The sequence below is a fragment of the Amblyomma maculatum genome, chromosome 3 (assembly GCF_055883805.1).
Source record: "Amblyomma maculatum isolate TAMU_Amacu chromosome 3, ASM5588380v1, whole genome shotgun sequence".
NCBI lineage: Eukaryota > Metazoa > Arthropoda > Arachnida > Ixodida > Ixodidae > Amblyomma > Amblyomma maculatum.
The window spans coordinates 5936729-5957731 of NC_139346.1; positions in this window are offsets into that span (position 1 = coordinate 5936729).

A 21003-nucleotide genomic window follows, 5' to 3' on the forward strand; every position below is an offset into this window, starting at 1 on the left:
GTTGGGTAAATCCTGCACACACTTCACGGGGAAGAGAGCACTGCTTGCCTAGAAGAGCTGCCATTATATCTGCGGCGAATGCGCAGGCTGTATGAAAGTGCGCGCCGCTGCCACTTGAGTCCCGCCGTTGGTGTATGAATAGCACAGTGCACAGAACACTCTGAAGCATGCATAGACAAGGGCAAGAAACTAAAAGCCTTCTTTCTTGTGTGAGAGTATGCATGAGTGAAAACGAAGTGCAAGACAAAAAAGTGCGTGACATCAGCAGACCAAGTGCCATCCCTCGCCCATCAGTCAGAGAGAAACCAATGGATGCAGTATCTGTTGGTACCTCATCGACAAAGTTCGATGGCAAGCGCAAAGGATGAGGAGGTTTGGCTGTCTGAAAAGGACCATGAGAGCTTTGGTTTGCATTTTGTTGCTTTCCAGTGTGTGCATCGCTGCAGTATATCGCAGAGACCATGTCCAACGCCTTATCGGGCTTGGTTAAAATGTCAGCCTGGTCAGTAGCCCTTGAATATGTTAGCTCTCTTAAATGAACAATCTGAAATAAGCAAGGACATAAGTTGTGCTGGCCATATTGTGGACTGCTTTCAAGACAATGTGTGTAATGCCAAATAATCTGAGAAGTTGAATAAACCGTTTGGGGTGCCCTGTTTTGTTTTCTAAATATGCATTGTAATACCATTTAACACAGCTTGGCCACCCAACTTGTGCACACCAGCTAACACAAAGCTTTAGCTGCACTACACTAATCCCTCTGTCACACAAACACTTCCGATCCTCATTGAACTCAATCTGCATTCAGGCTTTCAAGAAGGATTGAAGCATCCGGTGCTACATGGGCGTTTTCAGTGAGCATTGAGAAATTTCCTACGTGGTTCGTCGTCTGCTGTCAGTCGCAATGAGTCTCAAAAAGAAATTTAAGATTGGGGTAATGATAGCATGATTTCAGTGTGCACAGCAGCATTCCGCTTTTGGCGCCTCAGGTCATCTAACCTATCTTCCCAGCGGTCAAGTGCTACAGTGCAGTTTCTCTTCCGCTCCACAGTTTCCACGCTGACGTAGTCGAAGAGAACGCCACCTTAGCTTCCACTGGCAGTGGACTACGGTGTCAATATTATAAAATTAGCCGTTCTACGAATGTTCTATCATGCCTTTTAATACATTTATGTGTTATTATGTGCAGTTCTATTGCATTTATTCGTTTTCAAGTTTTAGAGCTTGTTGATGACGAGGGTGTCAATGACCGCTTTTGAGTGTGCTTGAAATCTCGAGAGCGATTGAGGAAGCAACCTTGAGCCAAGCAGGCTCGAGCTCAACTGCACTTGACAGTTGCCGTGTGACAACCTCGATCTACAATGAGTTGAATGTAGATCCAGTTCAATGAGGATCGAAACTGTTCGTATGAGAGCAGTTTAACTCGCATCTTGCAGGAACAAGCAATCTATATACACCTTTCCAATAAGTTACTCGGTGCCACCATATTGTTCGCTCCTCCTCTCTGGACTGCTGCAAACCGGCTCTGCTTCCACTGTGCTTGCACCAAATGCACAAAGCAGTCCAGCAGGTAATATGGTGTCACCCTGTGACCACTTATTGGAAAGGTGCACACTACTATGACTATGCTACAGTATGCTAAGGAAGTGAACACACAAAAAAGCCAGGCAATCATGTTACTCCGGTAACGAATGTTTAATTGTGGCTGGCCTTGCATATGGCGGGCAGTAATGCATGTACCCCTGTATTCGGACAGGACAGCAGGGTTGTAAGCATCTCCAGCAAACACTGTGCGGATGTTCGTTTTGTTATAAAAATTTAGGAGACACTTGAGATCTGTCTTTAAGAGTATAGCATGGTAGCGTCAACAGCTCCCGTCTGCAGCTTCCCTCAAAGATCCTTGATCGCATACATGCACCTTGCTATTTTATAAATGAAGTCTTTAAAGAACTTTGCTGCAACTTACAAAAAAAAAAAAAAAAAATGTAGGAAGTGCGTAAGAGCTCTAAGATCGCTAAGGCGAACACAACCCGGCACCAGAATTAGAATATGTGACTAATAGGTACGGTGCAGGGAATGCAGCCTTCTAGTTACACACGTCAAATGACAGATCGAATACCACACGCCCATCCTCCGAGGTCCTGTGTATAAGCGCATAAGTGGCCCGAGTATGCATGGGGTTGCCATTAGCCTCTTTGTCACCTCTCCACGGCGGTTTGCACAGCCAGGATGCCTCCTTTCCTCCTCTTTGCAACGCGGCAACAGAGCACGCACCTGCCAGAGCTCTTCACACGCAAGTTCCAGTATGAAGGACGTTTTTTGATGACAATTTCTGATCACACTTTCTGTACATGACGCACATGAGCCAATTAAAACACAGCTATTTAAATGCCCTCTAAACACGTGAATATTGTGAATATAAGCATAATACATAAGATAAATTCTCAGCACTGGGTAAAATATTCACAAAGTATTGTCAAACATGAATATAAAAACAAGAAATTGTAATAAAATCTTGAGGATATACAAAAGGCAGAAAAATGCTCATTTCTTAAACTACAGCTTCAAAATGAAGAAGTCTTTTTTTTTTGCCTCAACTCCTTCAGCACCATGTAATTTGTTTATTAAATAAAATATTTACACAATCTTGCTATTAGATAATACTAAAATGCAGGTATTTTGATCCTCAATTAAATAAATGCCCATGTTTTTGTTTTGGCTTCATACATAACAAAAACTTTTCTCCGAAATTTGCAGAAAAAATCCAAGAAGTGAAAGAAAAGGGGGCATGAATATCAAAATAAGACAGCAAGAAAAATAATTCAGAATACTAAAAATATGCTACACTGCCTCTTTTATTACTAGTAAAGATATGGTGCACCTATCGGCAGATTTCTTCTTTTTCATAGTGCTGTTCGGAAGCAGTGGTCATTCTTGATTTCCTGCAGCAGTTGTTGAGAGTCTCATGTACCTATTCTCCAAATCACTCTAAAAAAATGCAGCGAAGCCCAACTGCCAAGGAAATAATAATTTACGTTCTGAAGTTCATTTTGAAGGTGTGCTGTTCTCTCCGAAATATCGCTAAGTTGCTGAAAACACCCATTTTTAAGCTCTGCCTTCCTCTACTCATTTTACAGTTTATAGCATTGGCATTTCCAAACCTTTCACGATTTATGACTGGATTATTTGGTGATATGTTTTCCACAAGGTGGGAGAGTTTGCCATCAAATTTGAAAATCTGCAAAAAGAGCTCGGTGTTCAAACTCCACTCGATTTGCTTGAAGAAGTTCCACACTTGAAGTTCTGGAGAATCCATATCAAGTAGTACCAAGCTTTCATTGCTGCTGAAACCCAGCGAATGGAAACAGAACAGTGGGAACACAAAATGAGCACATGTAACTAACCAAGAGTGATCAGAGATTGAAACTAAGCTTTTCTTGGCCACTAGCTGAAGTTCGAGGCTGGCATTTGACTGATTCATCATCTGAGCTGAACTGAGAGCTAGTAAAATTGTCTTCAAGAGACTTCGCTACTGCTCTCATAAAAAGAAAACTATAGTAGAAGCAGCAGAATCGTGTGAATGGAGCCAAAGACCTCTTTATTTCGAATAATTTTTTAAATGTCACACTGTGCCAGAAAGAACAAAAAATAAAATAAAAATTGTGTTGTGTTGGGTTTTATGGCGCATAAGCAACTAAGGCTATCATGCGCCAAGAGCAAGGTTAATGTATGTTTTGGTTGCAAAAGAGGAAATGGATATGTTAAATCTATAGTTTATTTAAAAAGTTTCCTTCTTCTAGGAAACTGAGAACAGATGCTAGGTTTACAAGTGCTCTTTCTCCTAAAAGCAAGGTGGGATGAAATGGGATGGTATGATTGTAAAATATAGTAAAATGTTTTCTCCGTAGTGCCTCAAGTTTTGAGCATGTAATTAGAATGTGGTTTACAGTGAGTATCTCGTCGCATTCTTCACAGGTCGGTTTGTTATGTTTCATTAGCAGAAAGTTATGTGTAAGATGTGTATGTCCAATACGAAGACGGCATACTATCACTTCCATAAAACGTTGTTGATGTGTGCTCGATTTCCATTCTCCTAGTGCAGGCTTTATGAGACGCAACTTATTATTTTCTTGGTTGTTCCATCTGGACTGCCATTTATTCATCTGTTTATGTTTTATTAATTTCAAGCAATCACTATGTGGTATGTTTACTTTCTGAATCAATTTGTTGTGGGCAAGTGCAGCACATTTGTCTGCTCTTTCATTGCCGTCAATGCCTACGTGACTAGGGACCCAACAGAACACTGTTATGTCCTTGTGTCGTGATCATTTTTACATTATGTATTATGTCACCGATTAGAGGCATGGCAGCATTTCTGTGATTTAAAGCCATCAGTACACTCAACGAATCGGTGTAGATGACATTTTTCCCAATGTCTTCATTCACTATTTTTTCTACAGCTGTCAGGATAGCATAAGATTCAGCTGTAAAAATTGATGCGCACTGAGGAAGCCTAATTATTTGTTCCCAGTTCTCTTCAACTACGGCACAGCCAACATAAGTAGAAGTTTTTGATCCATCTGTATAAAACTCTGTATAATTACTGCACTTTTCTTTTATTGTGCGAAATTCTTGTATTATATGCTCTTTCGGAGTTTGGCTTTTGTTGAAGTGTGTTAGAGTGAGATCACAGACATTTGGAAGTTTGTACCATGGGGGTAGGGGGCTGTTTTTTGGTGCAGTGTCGGGCAAGGTGTCCAGAATTTCTAGCTCACTGCAAATGTCTTCGAAACGCATTATCAGTGGCCTCGTTGCTCGTGGTTTATTTGTGAAAATTACTCGTGAACGGCATGTTGAGACTATTGGATAGCAGAGGTGTTTTTTCTGTGACCTTATTCTAAGGACATAAGCACATGTGAGCGAAGCCCTTCTATCTTTCAGCGGAGGCTCATTCGTCTCTGCATACAGACTATCAACAGGGGATGTTCTGTAAGTGCCATAAGAAAGGCGTAAACCTAAGTTATGTACCGGGTCCAATTTCCTTAGATATGATGGTCTAGCTGACCCGTAGACTATGGACCCGTAGTCCAAGCTAGACCGCACAACAGATCGATATATATGTAGAAGACACGCCCTATCAGACTCCCAGTGTTTCCGAGAGAGAACCTTCAGTATGTTTAGAGATTTTATGGCTTTCCTCTTTAGGATGTTTATGTGAGGCAGGAATGTTAGTTTTCTGTCGAACGTTACACCCAAAAATTTATCTCTTTACTGGCAACTCAATCCTATTTAGGTGTAGCTTGGGATTGATCTGTATACCTCGTTTTAGCGAGAACATTACTGCCACTGTTTTCTGTGGCGAAAATTTGAACCCATTTTTAAAAGCCCATGAGTCTAGTTTATTTAGTGTTAATTGTACTTGTCTTTCACAAATTGATATGTTTGAGGATGTGCAGGCTATTTGAAGGTCGCCGACATACAGCGAGAACATAATGGATTTTGGGATTACCTTGCTAATAGAATTCATTTTTACAATAAACAAAGTTGTACTTAAAATGCACCCCTGAGGTACCCCATTCTCTTGAATAAAGTTCCTCGAGAAGGTGGTACCGAGACGTACTTGAAATGAACGACCTGATAGAAAGTCCTTCAGAACATTTAGCATCCGGCCTCGGATGCCCAAATCTGCTATATCGCGTAGGATCCCGAACCTCCAAGTCGTGTCGTATGCCTTTTCCATGTCAAAGAAAACGGCCAGGCAATTTTGTTTATGTATGAACGCTTCCCTGACAGTATTTTCAAGACGCACTAAGTGGTCGGTCGTTGCGCACCCTTTTTTAAAACCACACTGATGAACATTAAGAAGTTTATGAGATTCTAAGATGAAAGTTAGTCTGATGTTTAAAACACTTTCAAAACATTTTGCTAAACAGCTTGTCAGAGCTATGGGTCTGTAACTGCCCGCTGAGGTCGGCGGCTTTCCTGGTTTCAGAAACGGAACAATAACGGCTTGTTTCCAAGCCTCTGGGAGTTTACCCAGAGTCCAAATTTTGTTAAAGAATTTCACAAGTGCCTCTACAGAGGATTCGGATAAATGAGCCAGCATTTTGTAATGAATTTCGTCAGGGCCAGGCGCAGTCTGTTTTCCAGCAGCAAGGACGTTCTTTACTTCTTGGAGTGTAATAAAACTATTATATGATTCATTTCTGCCACCACTTGTTGGGAGTTTTTGTTTCTCAGCTATGTTTTTGTATTTTAAGAATGTTTCTGTGTAGTGCGACGAACTTGAAACGTGTGTGAAATGTTCGCCTAGTATATTGGCCTGTTCTTCTATGCTAGTCTGAACACCAGGGGCTGTGAGGATGGGAATTGTAAACGGGGAAAAGTTTCCACTGAGTTTACGAACTTGTTCCCACATTTTCTTAGACGTCATTGAGCTATTTATTGATGTGACATACTTCTGCCAGGATTCTTTTTCAGAGTTGCGACGGATGTATCGAGCTTTAGCTTTGGCCTTTTTAAAAGCTGTAAGATTTTCGTGTGTAGGGTACCTTCGGAAAACACCCCATGCTTTATTTTGTCGCTTTTTGGCCTCCTTACATTCCCGAGACCACCACGTCTCGTGTTTTTGTCGCACCACACCTAAGGACTGTGGAATGGCGAGGTGAGCGGCAGTGATAATGCAAGTCGTGAACAACTCATTTAGTTTGTCGACACTAAGGGCATCTGAGAAAACTCCTCCTAGATTCGCCTCTACTTTAAAAAGCTCCCAATCTGCTAAGTGAAGTTTCCACCGTTTCGGTTTGGTCGGCATGACTGATGGTGAGGATGATAAGCTGATTATTGCTGGCAGGTGGTCGCTACTGTACGGGTTGTTCAGAACATCCCATTTAAAATCATTAAAAAGGGAAGGTGAACTAAAAGCCAAATCTAAAAAACTCATTTTTCCTGACCTTGGTGAACAGTACGTGGGCTTACAGGAGTTCAATAAGCAAATGTCTGAACTAAGAATAAAATCCTCGATAAGCTGTCCACGTGTATCACTTTTTTCACTTCCCCATAAAGGAGAGTGTGCATTAAAATCTCCTACTACTAGGCAAGGCTCTGATAGTTGGCAAAAAAGGTTTTCTAGATCATGGAGTGTTATTTTAAGATTTGGTTCAAGATAGACAGAACACACAGTAAGAGTTTTAAAGGCAATTATTGTGGCTGCTAAAGCTTCTAAGGGAGTGTTTAATTTCAGTTCTTGAGCTGGAACTCCACTTTGCAATATGATGGCAGCACCACCCGAAAGCCTGCTTGCTTGCTCTCGATCTCGGCGGAAGACTTGATATTTTTTCAGTATATTCGAGTGCATGCAACCTAAATTTGTTTCCTGTACCCACAGTGCAACTGGCGAGACTGTATCTAGAATGTCTTTTATGTCATTAATAGTCTTTAGAAGTCCTCTACAGTTCCACTGTACCAGGAATGCCATCTTATTTTGTTGAAAGCTTGGAAATTAAGTTAGGTTTTTTCCAGGGCCCGTGATTCGGGCCTTGTCTGTTTTGGTTCGTTCCAAGGAGCTCCGCCGTCTCTGTGACGAAGATGGCAAAGAGCTGTCCTGGCCTATGTCCATTACGTCGTCTGAGGTGCTGGACGAACGTGCCAGAGGCACGTGTTCCTTCTTTTTAGACCTTGCCTCGTGGGCAGAGGTCTTGTGGCCCGCCGACCCTGAGGGACGCGTAGCCTATTTTGGGGGTGGTGGAGGAGCGGGAGCTGCTTCCACCGGGGCAGGGGATGGCAATACCTCAGCCTCGTTTGAGGTCTGGGTAGGTGCCGAAGGCCGTTGTGGTGCCCCGCCCTGTCGCACCACATCGGCGAGATTTGGTTTCGCTGTGAACTGAAATGTGTTCTTGGTTTTGTTGTACTGGGTACGTGCCTCTTTGTATGTGATGTTCTTTGTTGTTTTTAGTGTTATGATCTGCTTTTCTTCTTTCCATTTTTGGCAGGATCGAGAGTATGCGGGGTGATCCCCCTCACAGTTTGCACAGCGTGGGTCTGCGGTGCAGTTATCAGAGTTGTGGTCGTTCGCAGCACATTTCGCACAAGTTCTGCGGCCACGGCAACTTTGCGAACCATGGCCGTATTTCTGGCAGTTCAAGCATCTCCTCGGATTTGGGATGTACGGTCGGACGTTTATTTTGATGTATCCGACTTCAATTGACTCTGGGAGGGTGCAGCTATTGAAAGTCAGAACCAGATGTTTTGTAGGGATCTCCTTGTTATCCTTTCGGATTTTTATTCTGTGAACCGCTATGACGTTTTGGTCTGCTAGTCCTTCTGCCATTTCATCTTCAGTGAGAGCAATGAAGTCTATCTCAGATATTACTCCTTTTACAATGTTCAAGGATCGGTGGGGAGTGATGACGACGGGGATGTCCCCAAGTGACACAATGTTTTTCAGGTTGGAGGACTGGCACTTGGTTTGTACTTCTAGCAAGAGGTCACCATTTTCAAGTTTTGATTCTTTGTATCCAGGGCCCAGGTCTTTAGTGAGACACTTTGACACTATGAAAGGGGAGATTTTTCGAGCGGGTTTTTCTAGCTCCTCGCTATGTATGACATGGAACTTTGGGAAAGTCTCTTTTGTTTTCACAAAGAAATGGCTTGTAGCATCGGTCCGCCCTCGTTTGTTTGGAGGGCGATCATTTGTTTGGGAGAAAGAATCCATGAAAGGGTTTGTGTTTTCGGTAGTTGTGCCTGCCACCCACCATGGAGCCCAACGAGGGGACGGGACAGGAACTTGCAAGAAGTCCTGCCCACGCCAGCAGTACACCGCTACTATAACCAAATATGGGCAACTCCGGGTAGCTACTCCACACAAGGTTAACCCTCGCCGCCAAGAAAAAAGGAAAAACAAGAAATGAGGAGGAGACAGGACAGTGCTGAGAAAAGAGATAGGAAAGTGAAAGATGAAGTGGAGGACAGGAAAAGGCGACTGCCGATTTCCCCCGGGTGGGTCAGCCCGGGGGAACCATCTATGGGAAGCGTGGGCCAGAGTGGTGTGTTGCCTCTGCCGAGGGGCCATAAAGGTCCAAACACTCGGCATCGGCTCAACCACCAGGATCCTCTTTTCCCCAGACACGGCGATGCCACGCACGGCTAAGCGTGGGTGCTGGGGTTCGTGGTGTCGCACAGTACACGCAAACACCTGCTTTAACAGGTGCCCCCTGCGGGGGAAAATAAAAAAAATATATATATATAAAAAGAAATAAACAAGCTGCACACAAACAGAAACTATGGTTGTCACAATAGCCTCACTGCGGTAGTGCAGTGGTTAAGATGCTAGATTACTGTGCCGGAGTACCCATGTCCGAACCCGAACGCTGGCGGCTACTTTTGATGCAAACGAAGTGGCACCCATGTGCTATGTGATGTCAGCGCGTGTTAAAGATCCCTAGGTGGTCAAAATTACTCCACAGACCACCACTACAGTACCCATTTCTGTCTTTCCACTTTGACTCCCTCCTCCCTTCCCTTACGACACAGTTCAGGTGCCTACAGAAACAAGTGACAGATTCTGTGCCTTTCCATCCCTGTGAACTAGTTACTATAATTACTTTTGTCATACTATCAGCCTAAATGGGGCTACATGTTCCAAACACGAAAATTTACGTCTGCCAGTGTGTGAGAACCATCATTCATATATGAACGATTGGCTTAAAGCGGTCCTGAAAGGTATAAGCCCTAATCCCTTAATTTGTGCCGGTATTATCTCACACATAATCATCAGCATACAACCATAATCTACCACATTGTGCCTAAGACCACCCAACATGGGTATAAAGCTCTGTTTTAACCAAGCTGTATGAATGTGGAGTAGCACGTCTGATACTGGATCCAAGGGTCTCTGAGGGTTCTATTCCACCTCACCCTCTCACCTCAAAGGAGCTGCCTGAGTTAGCAGCTCCAGATAGCATTGTCCTCTCTTTTCTCGATTCTTTGTCTCTTTTGCGCTTTTCCACAATATGAGCTCCAGCCAGTTCGGCCATATCATGTGGCCTCATGACATCGCAGAACCAGGCAACCAATCTGCATGGCCATGTCACCTGCCAAAGGCATGCTTGTGATTTTTCTCAAGGGTGACGCCTTTTACGCTACCGCAATAAAGCAACCATTCTACAATAAGTCACTTCTTGTGTGCTCCACTACTGCTGCTGCATTGTATGATATGGGCAGTTCAAATTATGTCCGTTCTGTAAAGAGCAGTTTGTTTGCACAGCCTCCTATCCGATGTGGATGTAGGCTACAATCCAGCACACAACAGCGGCAGGGCAGACACATTAAAAAACATGGCAGCCCTTACGAAAGCCAGCTGCTCTTTCAGCTGATAGAAAGTCCAAGATTTTCCCAATTCTATTATCTTGTAGGCAATGGACAGTAACCCGATCAGTTTAAGTTTGCAAGTGCTTGACAGCCCATTTCTTACAGATTATGGTACTGTTAGAATCCTTTTTTTTTTAATACGCTTGAGGTCGTGAGGCACTACACACAGGTGTAAAGACTGGTGTATGGAACTTAACACGCAAAAAACGGTGCGTCGTAGAGTAACTCGTAAAAAGAACATCAGTTCATTTCAGTATCGCTTACACAACTGTCTCATTTCCAAAGTTTCTAGTTATAAATATCTTGGCATTACTATTACCAATAATCTCTCCTGGAGTGCTCACATTTCAAATATTTGTTCATCAGCTTTTAAGAAACTTTGTTTTATCAGACGTAAACTCAAAGATGCTCCATCCAATCTTAAACTACTGGCTTACACCACATACGTCAGGTCTAAACTTGAGTATACTTCGATCATCTGGGACCCTCACACTAAAAAAGACATTTATCGAATTGAACAGATACAGAGAAAAGCAGTGAGGTTCATTTTTAATAAATATCAAAGAACGGACTTTCCTACTAACCTCATGACCGCCAACAACATTCCGCTCCTAGAAACTCGCAGGAAAACGACTCGTTTACTCTTTTTGTATAAAATTTTAAACAACCAAATAAACCTTAGTCCTCCACCGTGTGTGAAAGTTCCCAACACTAGGCGGACACGTCATCACCATAGTCAATCACTGCAGCCAATTTATGCAAAATCTAAATCCTTTATGCATAGTTTTTATCCAAGGACAATTTCTGAATGGAACACTCTCCCAGAAAGCTTAATTCAGTCTCCAGACTTTGACCAGGCTCTACAGCAACATCTGTTTGGTTGACAGTAGGGTCGGAGTTTTTTAGGACATGTATTGTTACTTTGATGTCGCACAAAGGTTTTTCATGTTTTCCCTTTTTTTTTTCTCTCCGGCTGTTGGTCAACACATTTCATGTCATTACATTGCCTCTGTTTGTTAGTTTTGTCGGTGCTTCATGTGATTTATTGTGTTTCTTGTGCGCTGTATATATGTATGCCACTCCTGCTAGGACCGGAATACTGGTCTGCAGTATCTTGAAATAAAATAAATAAAATAAAAAGCAAGCAGTTTTTCTAGCACAATCTCCCTACCACTCTTCAAAGATCTGCAGTTGCCTATCCATACCAGCCGATTTCCAGAACCCTTTGCATTGCTTCTAAGGCTTTTTTACTTCCTCCATGACCAGCATGACGTACAACCTGCTCACATTACTGCCCGTCATCCTGACTGCTTCAGGGCAATGTCATCAGCAAATTGCAGATTACTGAGGTACTCTCCATCTACTCTTATCCCTGAAGGCATATCACCTAGCACATAGTACAATAGATGCTGTCAAGAGAGTACAAGAAGTGGCCGATTCCATGCCAAGTTACCTAAGACAATGCCATGTTTTAGACACCATCACACACGGATAACATTTTCTCGGAGAACCACAGCTGTGTTACCTCCACACCGGATCAAGTTTTCTTCTATATGACAAACTCTCCAATAAATGTCAGGCCTGTTCAGGTATTAATCTGTTAATTTCCAAGGCTAAAAGCTAGACTGGCAAAAAATTGCAGTCACACATTTGTGCTTCCCACCTCCCCCCGTTGCAAATCATGTGTTCCAAACCACCCAGAATGATTTTCAAAAAATAGCATATCGGCAAGGGTGACAATATTACACAACAAGATTAAATACATTGCAAGCAAGGTGTTTTAAACTTAACTGGGAGCACGCTCTAAACCTGTGGAAGCAGTGAGAGTATCCATTTGGTCACACCAGTTGCAGCTCACTGCACTACTGAGGTGGCGGTGTAATCGAACTGGCGGAGGGAACTCGTTTGTCGCCACCAAGAATTCGTTGCCTCTGCAAATGTAAATAAACGAGAGTAATGTTGAAATTACATTTAGTTTGCATAAATTCCGCAAACTCATTCACAGTAGAATTTGGTTTGAGTAAAGCAAGTGAGAGTGCCTGCTGCAGAAGGAAAAAGGTAGTAACGAGACTGGCTGTCAATGCTAGCACAAATACAAATATTTAGCACACTTACAAAACACTGAAATAGCAACAAAGAGAATCTAAGTTAAATCACTTGTGCAGTAAGTGCCCAATATGCTGCGGCTTGCATGGAACTGCAATGGAGAGTGCTTATAGCAGCAACTGCCAAGCTCTTTGACAGGATTACGAGGTACTCGCAATGGTGCCTCACTCTCCCACAAAACATGCCAGCTCAGATTAATTATTGCTCTCTTTTCAAATAAGCTGTCAATGGCCTTGGCAGCAGCTTGAAGCCAAGCACTGCCAACTATTTATGTTGGAGCAGGCGAAAGATATATATATATATTAGGGAACTCTGCGGTAGCAACATGCATCCAAAGTGTTAAATCTATATAAACAAGCTCAGTGAGTTCCACCAATGCAGTTATTTCGGCAGTAAAAGGACAGATATTGTCACAGGCATGAACCTATGCTAGCTGAGGAGTAATGAAGTCACCCTCATTGCTGCATACACCGAAATAAGTGAGAGTACTTGACAGTGGAAGGTCTGAGAAAATAAGCACATGAATTCAGTCATGTATATAACCATACTTTTGTAGCCATTTCATGCTGTGCAGTAGGCTTGTTGCACTTCGAGGCTCAGTCTGCACAGGGCCTACTTAGTTTAAGCTATCTCTCAGCTGGCCAGCAACCCCCCTTTTAGCAGTGCGCAGATATTACTCATGTATTGCAGCACTACCACGTATGGTCTGTACAGATGAGTGCCACTTACCTTCCAACAGTTTTCCGAAAGAAGCCCGACATTTTCTATGGGCCGAGCCGCTCCATCGGTTGAAGCTGCGAGGAAGGCAATAAAACCCCGATTATAAACCAGCGCGTTCACGCTGGCGCACGCAAAAATGCCTTATACTGCCCAAACAAATATAAGCGAACTCAGAAATAGTTTTACGTTATCTTTTAGTCGCCTCATATGTCCCAATACTCAGGAATGGAAGTTGTTCCAAGTGCAATGAAACGAGATCGTGGACGCCATTACGCAGTCTCGTCTCCTTACGCCTTCGCCCGGAGACTGTCGCGCGATAGCGCCACGTCAATAATTGAGGATAACGCATGCTTGCGCTGCCGTGCAAAAACTCGTTAAAGAAGCTGCAAGGAAGGCGATGGCAGAAAGACGACAAATACTTTACTAGAGTTCGCGGGCATGTATGTACGACTCACCGCAGTCAGTAGGATTGCACCGAGGGCTGCGCCCTTGAATTTAAGGCTATAATCCACGAAATGAATCCGCATTTCACCGAGTTTGCATCTACCGGGATGATGGCCCGCAAACTGCAGCAGACCGACGCATGAAAGACAACCTAGGGTGCCTAGGGCTCGCCAAGCGCAAATGCTCGTTGTCTGAAAAGCGCGCCAGCCTTCCTATGGGCCGTACTTTGGGCGGCTCAGTGAACATCTGGGTTTGAGGCTTACTTCTAGAAAAAAACAAGCACTAAAAGCTATTTGACGTCACATCCGTCCAGAAGAACATATCCTCCTTTCCACTTTGGTCCTGGGCGCGCATGCGCAGTTCACGGAGCCGGCTCTCTGCAAGTTCAGGTCCTTGCAGCAGGCAGCAGGATCAAGTGACCTGAACTTGCAGAGCCGGCTCCGTGAACTGCGCATGCGCGCACAGAACCAAAGTGGAAAGGAGGACGCGTTGATTCTCTCGACGGATGTGACGTCAAACAACTTTTAGTACTTGCTTTTTTCTGGAAATAAGCCTCAAACCCAGATGCCAATTACCCCGTTTCGAACCACCGCACCCGAGCAAAAGCTGGCGCGCTTTTCGGGCAACGGGTGCTCGCGCCTTGCGAGCCCTAGGTCGCTTTTCATGCGTCGGCTTGTTTTAGTTTGCGGGGCATCATCCCGATAGATGCAAATTCGGTGAAAATCTGATTCAGTTTGTGGATTGTTGCCCTAAATTCAACAGCGTAGCCTTCGGTCCTGTCCCTGGCCTGTCTGCAGCCTCAGACTACGGTGAGTCGTACGCGAATGATGGTGTTTCGTATGTACATGCCCGCGAGCTCTAGGTAAAGCATTTGTCGGCGTTCTGCTACCGTCTTGCAGCTTTTTTAACGAGTTTTTACACGGCAGTGCAGCTATGCGGTAGTCACAATTACTGACGCGGCGTAATCACGCGACAGTCTCCGGGCGAAGGCATGTGGAGACTGCATAATGGCGTCGCTCCCGTTTCTTCGCGCTTGAAACAACCGTTGCATACCTGCTGCTGTGCACCGATCAGTCGCCGGTTGCTGTTGTCTTCGGGGTGCACTGGGGTATTGGGACGTACGCGGCGACTTACAGATGATGTGAAACTATTTGTGAATCGAGAGTCACGTAAGTTTGTAATTTGCTTTTTTTTTTTTTTTTTAAGATTCTTCGTTTGTGGTCTAGTTTGTTTGGGCAGTAGCAGGCATTTTGTTGTGGTGCGCCAGCGTGAACGCGCTGGTTTATGATCAGGAGGTTTTATTGCCTTCCTCGCAGCTTCAGCAGATAGAGTGGCTGGGCCCATAGAAACGGTCGTGCTTCCGTCAAAAAACTGTCGTAAGGTATTTATCTATGCGGCCCATACGTGGTGCTGCAGTGCAAGAGGTCAGCTTCTTTACAGTGTCGACGAAGTGCTAAAGAAGGGGAGTTGCTGGCTAGCTGAGAGATAGTATAAATGTAAACTGGCCCAGTGCGAAATGAACCCCGGAGTGAAACGAGCCTACTGTTCAGCATAAAATTGCTACAAGATACGGGCGTATACCCGCACGAATTTATTGTGCTTATATGCTCACACGTTCCACTGTCGAGTACTCACATCGGTGCATGCAGCAATGAGGGTGACTCTTCGGCTATCATAGGTTCTTGCCCATGAGAGTATCTGCCCTTTTACTACGAAAATAACTGCATTGGTAGAACTCGCTGAGCTTATTTATATAGATTTAACACTTCAAATGCATGTCGCTACCGCAGAGTTCCCTAATATATATCTTTTGCTTGCTCCAACAGCGTCATCACTTTGAGAAAACTGGGAATGATAGCAGAAACAATGCCTCCATAAATAGTGGGCAGTGCTTGGCTTCAAGCTGCTGTCAAGGCCATGGACAGCTTATTTGAAAACAAAGCAATAATTAACCTGAGGTGGTACGTTTTGTTGAGGGGAGTGAGGCATCGTTGCATGTACAGCTTTTGTCAAAAGTGTAGAGCCCGGGGTGGTCCGCTTCTGAGCCGAATAGTGGCACTGATGTAGAATTAGTTGAGGCCTTTCCCACTGAAGGGGTTAGGACAAAAAATCTTCTTGCCATCAACAAAGTTGGAATACCGGAAATTCATTACAAGCCGCAGGAACTGGCCCAGAAGCAGAACCCCTGGGCTCTACACTTTTGACAAAGACTGTACCTCGTAATCCTGTCAAAGAGCTTGGCAGTTGCTGCTATAAGCACTCTTGATTACAATTCCATGCAAGCCGCAGCATATTCCACACTTACTGCACACGTGATTTAACTTAGTCTCTTTGTTGCTATTTCAGTGTTTTGCAAGTGTGCTAAATATTTGTATTTGTGCTAGCATTCACTGCTAGTCTCGTTACTGCCTTTTTCCTTCTGCGGCAGGCACTCTCACTTGCTTTACTCAAATCAAATTCTATTGTGAGTGAGTTTGCTGAATTTATGCAAACTAAATGTAATTGCTGTATTACTCTCATTTATTTACATTTACAGAGGCAAGGAATACTCGGGGCCGACGTACCAGTTTCCTCCACCAGTTGGATTCCGCCGCTACCTCAGTAGTGCAGTGAGCTGTGACTGGTGTGACCAAATGGACACTCACTCCTTCTACTGGTTTAGAGCGTGCTCCTAGTTAAGTTTAAAATATCTTGCTTGCAATGTATTTAATCTTGTTGTGGAATATTGTCACCCTTGCATTTGCTCATATGTTATTATTTGGAAAGCATTCAGAGTGATTTTGGACGCATGATTTGCAGTGGCGGGAGGTCGAGAAGCACAAATGTGTGACTGCACTTTTTTGCCTCTCTAGTTTTCAGCCTTTAGAATTAAAGCAACAGATTGATATGTGAACAGGCCTGGCATGGATTAAAGAGTTTGTCATATACAACAACACTTGACCCTTGCGGGGGTAACACAGCTGTGGTTATCTGAGCAAAAGTTCTCTGTATGTGATGGTGTCCGAAACATGGCATTGTCTTAAGTAACTTGGCATGGAATCGGCCACTTCTTGCATTCTCTTGACAGCATCTATTGTAATGTGTGCTAGGCGACATGCCTTCGGATCTGTTGTATGTCTGCAGCAGTTGCCTTGATGTATCAAGATGGGGTGGTTGTTGCGAGTTGGAAATTCCTATTCTCCAGACTACACCAATAAAATGCAGTGAAGCCAAATACCAGAAACCAATGTGTTATGTGGTTCATTGTGAAGGCTTGCCATTCTCGTAACTTTGCCAAATTGCTAGAAACATTATTTTTAAGCCCGGTCTTCTTTTGCTCATAGCACAACTCATTTCGTGCATTTGTCAACTTTTTGTGGTTTATGGTTGGCACATTTTGCAGAGGGTGACAAAATTTGAGCTGGTGTGCCACGAAGCTTAAATATCTGTTTATTGAACTCTTCTCGGGAAGCTACATGCAAATACTGCCTAATGTGGCTGTGAGGGCTTTCCACTTGATTGATGTACCGGTGCATTACTTGTGGCAGCTGGTCTACATTGTACAGGAATGCCACTTTGAGGAGCACCAGCACTGCTATGAAGCAGATTCACAGCATTGTTCCTGGTGAAGGCAAACCACTGTAGATGTCCTCATTCCAGTGCAGCTTCAGCCAGTGAAGTTTCACAATGCCCGTGTTGGACAAACAAGAGGCCTATGAACTTGAGCATTTCACTTAGTCATTTCTTCCAAACATCCGTCAAAACAAGCAACCTGTTGGTTTCCCCAAAATCCCTGTACAATCATATTTATTTTTATTTTTACAAATAGTTTGTATAAGCTGGAGAGCCTTCACTCAAGTATACACTAGGTTCCTATCTACATGAAAACTACACGCTTGTGTGCCAGTGTCAGCAGATCGTTGCTAACGATTGTGGAAACCCTCCTAAACAGAGATAAAACTGAGGACATGCAGCGATCATGTGTACATACTCAAAAGCAAGTGGGTACGGAAACTATCTGCACCTTTGGCCACTAGTTGGCATTACAGGTGGTTGTAGTACCTGAATCGCTAAAAGCTGAAATCAGAGATTCTTCTGACAGACTCTTCTGGCTTCTTTGCTGCTAGTGCGATAAAAAAAATCTGTAGCTGAAGTTGCTGAATCACACAATTGCAGTGTTTTTTGTTGTGCGGCCTGACATGAACATTTCTCCATCTAAGCTGCCACCATTCTTCAGATACAGATCGCTTGTGTGTCACCACTTGGTGCGATGTTACTCTGTGTCACCAGGGGTAGAGACAGACAATTGGAGGAGGAGGATACACTACAACTGGACATGTACTTGCAGACTAACAGGAAAAATAAGGAGGCCTTAGGAAAGCTAAAGAATACGGTAAACGCCGCCATGACGCTCGCTGAAAGAATCGCCAATCTAAAGAGAGGATTGCAGGAAAAGGAGTCAAGTCATTTGGTACAGGCATTCGTGATCAGTAGAACAGTTTATGCGACGCCTTGTATGAATATGGACGTGACGGAGGAAAACAAGGTGGACGCTATGACTAGGCTGGCGTATAAGGCGGCCCTTGGGTTACCTAACATTGCTTCTACCGAAAGTCTGTGGGATTCATCATCATCAGCCTGACTATACCGATTGCACTCTCCCATATTTCTCCACTTAACCCGGTTCTGTGCTAGTTGCATCCACTTCACCCCTGCAAACTTCTTACTCCGCCCATCTAACTTTCTGCCGCCCCCTGCTACGCTTTCCTTTCCTTGGAATCCAGTTTGTTACCCTCAGCGACCATCGGTTATCCTCTCTTCGCACTACATGTCCGGCCCATGTCCATTTCTTCTTAATTTCCACTAGAATGTCGGTAACTTGAGTTATTTCTCTGACCCACTGTGCACGCTTCCTCTCTCTTAATGTTACCTCTACCATTTTTCGTTCCATAGCCCTCTGGGTTGTCAACTTAAGTAGAACTCTCTTGGTTAGCCTCCACGTTTCAGCCCCATAGGTGAGTACAGGTAAGATGCAACTGTTGTATACTTTCCTCTTGAGCGATAACGATAAGCTGCTAGTCATAATCTGCGAGTGCTTGCGAAATGCGCTCCATCCCAATCCTGTTCTTCTTATTTCCTTTTCATGGTCCGGATCTGCGGGTACTGCCTGTCCAAAGTAGACATATTCGCCTGCTACTTCCAGTACTTCGCTACCTAATGTAGACTGCTGTTCCTTTCTGAGGCTGTTGAACATTACCTTAGTCTTCCGCATATTGATTTTCAAGCCTACCTTTCTACTTTTCCTGTCTAGGTCATCAATCATTATTTGCAGTTCATCTCCCGAGTTGCTTAGCAAGACAATGTCATCAGCAAATCGCAGATTACTGAGGTATTTATTCTCCATCTACCCTTATCCCTCACTGCTCCCATTCCAAGTCTCTGAATACTTCCTCTAAGCAAGCTGTGAATAGTACTGGGGAGATTGTGTCTCCTTGCCTAACAACTTTCTTTATCGGAATTTTGTTACTTTCTTTATGCAGAAATATGGTTGCTGTGCAGCCACTATATATATCTTCCAGCACTTCAACGTACGGCTCGTCTACCCCCTGATTTCGCAATGCCTGCATCACCGCCGAGGTTTCAACTGAGTCAAATACTTTTTTGTAATCAATGAATGCTATGTATCAGGGCTGGTTATATTCCGAGCATTTTTCTATCACCTGATTGATGGTATGGATATGATCGATAGTAGAGTACCGTTTCTGAAGCCCTGCTTGATCCTTTGCTTGATTGCAGTCTAAGGTTGCCCTGATTCTATTAGCGACTACCTTAGTAAACACCTTATACGTAACAGACAGTAAGCTGATTGGTCTAATTTTTAAGGTTCTTAGCATCCCCTTTCTTATGAATGAGGATAATGTTTGCGTTCTTCCATAGTTCCGGTACTATCGATGACACCAGGCACTGCGTATACAGGGTAGCCAGTTTTTCTAGCACGATATCTGCCCAGCACAGCCGCCCCAGGAAATACATACTTGCCACTCACATTGCCACTGCTTTCCTCCGTCCCCATTCCAACATGCCAGAGCTGTCATTGGAATCTTGCGAGCAGTTGCATGGTTGTGCTGTTTACCTTTAAATCTGTCAGTGAAGAACTTGGTGATAGATACTGATTGATAATGATAGTGACAGTGATGATAATGACAGAGATTACTATGATGTCATGACGTTACCAGGCGACTCGAGCACATGTGAAAGTTAACCTGATCCAGTTGTCAGTGCAGCGCCTTTCATTTGGCGTTTGCTCTAACGCCACATGACACAGCATACAAAAGCAGACGCAGTACAGCAAGCATCAGCAGCATTTCAAATTGGTTTACAGGAAAGAAAAGGCGTATCTCACACTTCTCCGCGAACACCTGAATCGAGCCATAAGGAAAACGAGGAAGGAGGTGCCATAGTGGAGGGCATCAGACCACCATGCAATAAAGGCTTTCACCTCATTGCTCTTTAGTGGTCCAAAGTGCCCCTAGAGTTTTTACTTTTTGCTCGTATGAGCATTCAGTTCAGTGCTGCATAGTGTGATGTTAAAAAAGCACGAGTACCAGGGACCGATGCATTTGTCACCTGCAGTCGCTCATTGCGACCTTGGCTGTTCCTTTTATGTTATTCTGTGTTTGTCATGACACATTCATGTGTTACCCCGCCAGGGTGGCGCAGTGGTTAGGGCGCTTCCTAAGGATGCGGGATCGAATCCTGGCCTCGGCGACCGCTTTTCGAATGGAGGCGAAAGGCAAGGCGACTGTGTGCTGTGGAATGTCAGTGTACGTTAAAGAACCCCAGGTGGTCGAAATTTCCGGAGTCCTCCACTACAGCGTCTCTCATAGCCCGAGTCGCTTTGGGACATTAAACCCCACAAACCATTCCATGTGGTTCTGCCAGATATACAGTAACTTGGCACTAGCTAACAGAAAGTCGCTGTAGAGAGTAGTGATGTGGTACTAGCTGGTATTATATTGCGCAGGGCCACTCTAGCATTTTTTTTTTTCCCCGGAAGCTTAAATGGAATTCTTTTTGACTGGGGCAGAAAAGTTTCGCAATTTGAACGCCCGTGCTCTTCTCTAGTGTTGCTCTGTGCCTGCACTTCACTGCAGTGCAGGCTTGAGCCAGCGGCAAACGTATACATAACCAGCGCTGCCAGCTTTGGCGAATTAGTCTGCTCGAGGTTGCGGTTACAAAAAATAAAAATAAGCATCAAGATACCCCGCATGCTCACTTGAGATGCAGACTAAAGGTCGTTCCTGCAGGAAGCATAATCAAATTCAGATGTGGGTTTCAGTTTGAGCACAAGCAGAGTGGTGAGTGCTTTTCCACATTAACAGTGTT